Raw genomic sequence first — 6,910 nt, forward strand, 5'->3', positions numbered from 1 at the left:
TGTCTTTATTACAAGAAACAGCAGGGAGAGCAAAAGAGCATGATTGGAAATGGGAGCCAAATGTGCTACCTCGTTACAGGATGATTTTAGGAAGTTATTGTAAAGATTCGAGGCATAGTAATGTTTTGGTTATGTTTTTTAAATTAGCTTTATCTTGTAAAGGGTTATGCTGAAATATTTATGGACAAAACTCTATCATATCCAAGATAGATTCAAAATAAGGAAAGGGTAAAATGAGCATGGATAGAGATTGACAAATTTGGCCAAGAGTTGACCAAAGAAGCAGGGTGACAGGTGCATGGGGGTTCATCACACAGTTCTGTCTGCGCTCCTCTATGTTTACATTTTCCCACAGAATGCAGTTAAATCAAAGAGCATGGCACAGGTTGGGGCTGGGGCTCAGTGGTAGAGTGCTTGCCTCGCATCTGTGAGGCACTGGGTTCCATCCTCAACACCAAAGAAAAATAAATAAATGAAATAAAGGTATTGTGTCCAACTACAACTAAAAATCTTTTTTTTTAAAGAGCATGACATTCAGAGCCAGACTGATATGGCTTCACCAATTTGGGTTTGTGTGGCACTTCACCTCTTTTCACATATGTCAAATGGGTGTATTATAATAATATGCCTAGATCACAGGGCCCTTGTGGTGGTCAGGTGTAATAACACTCAGTTTACACCTGGCACACAGGAGGCACATGGGAAGCCACGATCCCTGCCCTTCTAGAGATCTTCATTAATTATCGTTTGTAACCCCACAATGCTGCTAGACATAGCTAGATATCCCGGGCCAGGGTCTGCCTCCTCAGGTGGGCAGGGAGGCTAATTGTGCCCTTCGGTGTCTCTGGTGGTTGGTGAGCAGTCAGCACAGTGGACTCTGGGGGAGCTATGATTGTGTCCCTGCTTGTCCTCTCTCCCATCTGAGAGAAACGAGATTGAGTGAGCAGAACTCGCAAATGGCTGCACAGCTAGTGGGTGAAGAGAAAAACAGAGAGGGGAGTAGGGACAGAGAGAAGCTGGAGGCTAGTGACTCCAGAGGAATGGAGGAGAGGTTAGAATGGGGGGTGTGTGTGGCGGGGGAAGAGGGGTTGGGGAATAGAGGCCCTCAAGGGCACGGCGTGGGGAGAAAGCAGGGGCAGAAGCAGCCAGTCCTCCCTTCTCCTCCCAGACTCTCAGGGGACACATTGTCTCAGCCACTGGTCAAGAGATAGGGAGGTGGAATCTGGCTCCCTGCAGGTCTGTCTTTTCCCAGCAACAGGAGACCTGTCAGCACCGAGGGGTGGACAGCGCCCTGGCCACGCCCTCGGCCGGCGGGGGCGTTCACCTTTCTCCAGGGATCTTTCTGGGTGGTGCAGAGCCTGAGCCCCCCTACCCCCAATTCCTGTCTTTCAGGAGACTGCTCCCAGCTGGCTTGGAACCTGACCTAAAGGAGCAGGTGGAGGTTGGGCCGTGGGATGTGGTCTCTCCTGGTCAAGGCCTGACACATGGCAAGGTATCTGTCACCCATCAGCCTGGGCAGGTAGTTCAGCCTTCCTAAAAAATGTGGGAGAGAACCCTTCCCACAAGCCTCAGTGTGTTTGGAGAGGGAAAATAGGTGTGTATGGAATCCTTGGAGAACAGGCACTTGTATTTAAAATAGAGCCAGCAGGCTTGGGGGACCTGCTCTCCGAGCCTCATGGAACACCAGCCCTACCACTCATCAGTGTGTGACCTTGGGACAATCTGTTCACCTCTGTGACCTTCATCTAGACATATATAAAATGTGGATTACCATGTCCATCCTGCCTGGCTTTCCAAAGTTGTTTGAGCATCTGCAGGATGATGGCTGTGAACTCCAGCCCTCTTATTCACATGAGGGCTTATTCTGAGGTAGCAGCCGGGATGCTGCAGTGTGTTTTTATGTGAGACTGTAGTTTTTAATCCTGGCATGGCACAAGAGATCATCACCTGAGATCAGCCCTAGATCTCTCAGTCACTCTTGAGCATTTTTATCTCCTTCTTTGTGTGTCCATTGTGTGAAGACAAGCTTGCCCAGTTATGCCTGGAACATAATATGAGGAAAAGAACAGAACTAGTTCCTTTTTACCAATAAAATGAAAATTATACAGTTCATCTTGATTCTCTTTTGCCTCAGCTGTCAGGAAGTTTGGAGTAAAACTTAAGCTCGATAATAACAATATAGGTGATCATTACATAAATTTCTTTCTCTGTTTTTTACATAATTTTATTTATTTATTTTTCCTATTTTTTCAGTGTGTTAATGCCAAGCTGATCAAAGAAAGAAACTGAAGCAATCCATTCTGGCCATCAAGAGTATCACTGATGATCAAAATGAGGTGAGATATACTTTTCTGTCTATATTAGCTTCCTGTGAGTATTGCAAAAAATAAGCACACACTTGACAGCTTAACACTACAAAAATGTATTCTCTCAAATTTCTGGAGGCTAGAAGTCCCAAATACAGACAATGACAGGGCTGCATTTCTTCCAGGCCTTTGGGGGGTTTGGGGAGGTGGATCTGGTCCTTGCCTCTTCTAGATTCTGGTTGCTGTCAGCACTCCTTGGCTTGTGGCTGTATCCCTCTGATCCCTGCCTCTGTCTTCACATCACCTTCTCTTCTGTTCTTTTTCTGTCTGTGTCAAAACTCCTCCTGGCTGTCTCTTAAAAGGACACATATCATTGCATGTAGGGCCTCCCTGGGCAATATAGGGTAAACATCATCCCCTAAGATCTTTAACTTTATCACATATTTTGACATATTTGACATATAATATCCACAGTTCTAGGAAATAGAACTTGGACACTTTTGGGGGAAATACCAGTCAGCCTGCCACATCTTCTGAGTCCGTGAGACCAAGATTCTATCTGTCATTCATGATATAGCTGATGTGGCTAGGAGCACAAGTTCTAGAGTCTGACTCCTGGATTCACACCCTCCCTCTGTCATTTGCTCTAGGACCTTGGACAAATGTCTCTGTTTTCCTCTCTGAAAAGTCAAGGATAGTGTCTACTTTGTAGGAGTGTAATAAGGAGTCAACAAAATACTCTCTAAGAACACAAAGTGCAGAACCTGGCACATAGTAAGCGCTTAGTAAATGTTAGCTATTGTTGTTGATGGTGGCTTTATGATGTGTCCACAAATTCTTGAGTTTTTGTCTCTTCAAGCTGTGGGACCTAATTCCCCTTCTCTGATGTTGACTAAACTAATGACTCACTCCTAATAAATAGAATAGATAATAAACAGCCAGGGATGACTTCAAGATCAGGTCATAAAACCCACTGTGGCCTGCAGTTTGCCATCCTTTTCTCTCATTGCTTACCATGGGAGGCCAGCTGTCCAGTTGTAAGGACCATGTGACAAGGCCAACCGAGGTGTCCAGGCAACAGCTAGGTGTGAGTGAATTTAGAAGATTTCCCAGCCCCATCAGGCCTTCAGATGCCTGCACCACTGGTCAGTATCTCAGGGACAATCTCATGATATATCCGGAGGCACGCCACTCAGGCTGCTCCTAGATGTATCTACAGAAACTGTGAAATAACAAGTGTTGCTTTAAGACACTAGGCTTTGGGGTAACTTGTCACACATGACAGATAACTAATATATAAGCTATTGTTATTTATCTTTAGACATAAATGATCATTTGTATGGAAAGCAAAAAGAATATGTGTGTGTGTGTGTGTGTGTGTGTGTGTTTGTAAAAGTGCATTATTAGATTGGCTCATATGATTGGAGGCTGGAAAGTCCCACAATAGCAAGCTGGGGAGTTACAGAACCAGTAGCTGCTTAGTCTAAGAAGCTAGAAGCTTCAGAACAAGAGGGACCAATAATGCAGCCCTGGTCTGAGGCTGAAGACCTGGAAACTCCCTGGAGAGTCACTGGGTGAGTCCAAGTTGAAAAAGTGAAGAATCTCAAGTCTAACACCCATGTGTGATGGCGGTAACAGATGCACCTGCTCAGGAAGAATGGGGCCTGCCGAGGCTGGTGGGTTTCCTCCTCCTTCTGCCTTTGTTCCATCTAGGCTCCCAGCCTCTTGGATGGTACTGCCCACATCAGGGCAGGCCTCGCCCTTGCCTGGACACCTGCAGTTTGCTGTTCCACATGCTGATTGTCTCTGGAAACACCCACACAGACTCACCCAGAAGTGTGTTTTGCTCATTTCCTGAGCATCTCTCAATCCAATCAATTCCACATTCAAGATTAGTCCTCATAGGGGGTTGCAGGAGTGATGGAGTACTGCCCTCAAAGAGCATTCCTTTAGTGAGGACGAGAGAAGAAATAAAACTTAAAGCAATGTTTCTCACAGAGTGTCAGTGCCAATGCAGGATGTAGCACAAGCCAGATTTTAAAAATTACTTTGTAAGACAGTTTTCTGTAAAGGGACACCAGAATATAGGTTAAAGTTCAGGGGGGTATGCAACTGATCTGGTGGTCTGCATTGAACAACACCTGGAAGGACTTTATGAAGGAACTAAAACCCCTCATTCTTTAAAAGTATACATTGGAGCTAAATATACACGTATCCTATGATCCAGCAATTCTACTCCCAGAAAACCCCCACAACCAATCCACAGAACTGTGGGGAATGATCAGTACTTCTCATTCTAAACCGCTATGCTTTAGGGTGGTGGATATCAAAGAAAATGAAGTTCATTGAAAGCTAAATACAAGAATATTCAGAGAGGCATTTTTCATTAATCCCCAAACAGTCAACAGCTGATGACTGAGGTGAACCCCAGGTGATGGCACAAAGGAGTATGGCCACTTCTGTCTAGAACCAGGGAAGACAGGAGTCTTTTGGTTACACAAAAGAAAGAAAGAAAATAAATTCTAACCAGCTTAAGTTAACAGGGGACATTAGTAGGCTCAAGACAACTGGGGTGAGTCCATGTTGAAAAAGTGAAAAATCTCAAAGTGGACAGGAGATGAAGTGGATAGGAGATGCCTGGGTGTAGGTTTGGAACCTTCTGGATTGCTGTCAGTTTGGGGCTCATCTTCCCAGGTTTGACATCAGTGATGGGAGGGTTCTTTACTCTCAGCCCTAATGAAAAATTCTAGGGGAGAACTCTGAATGGCCTGTCTTGGTTCTCATGCATGATTTTTGGACCAAACAGTATGGCCCAGGAGATGTGATACTGTGACCCACCCTACTCATCCCTGTGGCTGGGGGCGGGATTGATTGAGGTGCAGAGGATAGTTCTTCAAAAGAAAGAAGGTTGATATTACCAGAACAAGGAAGAAGTGAGTGTTAGGAAGACAAAGCAAGAGTTTTTCACCACAATAAAATTCAGGGAAGTGTGGTACTTGGCAAAATACCCACAGCGACCCTGCATCCTAACAAGAATTCCTTTAGCAATGTGACTCTGCTTCTCTTCTCTCCTCCTTTGGGCCTGGGCTTGGTCATGTGACTTGCTCTTGCCAGTGGACCTTTGCCAATGTGATGTGAGCAGAGGTTTGGGAAGTGCTTGTGCCCTGGGGCTTGCCCTCTCTCTTCCTGCTGGGAACATTAGTTTCCCACCCAGGAAGTTCATGCTAGCTCCCTGGGGGATAAGATCATGCCAAGAGAGCCTCTAGTCATCCCATCTGTTCTAGATACCTCGATGGAAACCCCATGTGAGTCAGTGAGGCCACCCAGCCCAGAAAACCCCCACCACCAATCCACAGAATTGTGAGGAATGACCAGTGCTTCTCATTCTAAACCACTATGCTTCAGGGTGGTGTGTTATGCAGCAAATCAGAGAGGATGACAACATTTAGTAAGGTCCTGAATTGTCAAGACATTGAGGAAGAGGTGGTGGTCAGGGAACCATTCCTGGCAGAAGAGACAAAATCAGGCATGACGAATTTGGACTCTGGAGCATAGGGAGAGGGTTGGAAAATGATGGGAAATGATGGAAAATACAGCTAAAGGAGCACATCAGAAAGGGGCTACATCAGAAAGAGCCTCCCATGTCAGGTCAAGGAATTGCCTTTTAACCTGAGGTTGATGAGGGAAAGCTTGTAAGCAGTGAAGAGACATGAGGAGACTTGTGCTGCAGTCTGGCTGGGCACAAAATCACGAGCCACTCACAGCCTTGTAGATTCAAACAGCAACTCTTTATTCTCGAACTGTCACCGGCACTCTACACGCACATACTGGGAAAATCCACCTCTCCACCGGGCTCTGCATCCCAAATACTCTCTGAATCCCGCGAGAACTCAACGGGAACTCAAGGAGTGGGCGCCTGAGGCAGCAGGATACGCCCTATTCCCAGCAGGATACACCCTAAACCCGGATCCACCCTAAACCCGGATCCGCCCTAATCCCTGAGCAAGGTCACCTTTCAAATCAAAACTCTCAAAAATTCATGCAATGTCACTGCAAATGACCTGGGTCCAAGGCAAGCCCATTTCCACAATGGAGAGTCCTCCCTCTAAGCAACATGGGGTAGGCTGACAAGGAAATTGCCATTCCTACTTGGCTATGGCTCTCAGCAGACTTGTATCTTTAAAAATATCAAAGCTGTCATTAATGGGGTCTTTAACATTTTCCAGGCACTTGAGATATGCATGGAAAAAAAGGTTACCCTAGTGGCAGGGTGGGGAACAGATTGGGGGTGGGCAGGAAGTAGACAGGAGATGGCTGCAGGGATCCTGGAAGGAGGGATGCAACCAAGGCAATGGCCACTGGGATGGAAGAGGAGGGGACAGATGAGAGAGGTGTTCAGGAGGCAGGATGGCCTATGATGACATTGGGAGGATGGAGGACAGGCTGAGATGACTCCTAAGGGTCTGGCTCAGGTGACTTGTGAAAAATTCTGGAATCAGTAGATTCATGAATTCTTAGTATCTTATAAACTTAGCTCCCAAGATTTGAAGGGAGCTTAGTGAATAGTCCCTATCTTTCTATGTCACTTGTCACTGAAGATTCCC

Source organism: Marmota monax, unplaced genomic scaffold (assembly GCF_021218885.2).
Source record: "Marmota monax isolate L192 unplaced genomic scaffold, Marmota_monax_Labrador192_F-V1.1 WCK01_AAM20220418_F8-fsc00069, whole genome shotgun sequence".
Lineage (NCBI taxonomy): Eukaryota > Metazoa > Chordata > Mammalia > Rodentia > Sciuridae > Marmota > Marmota monax.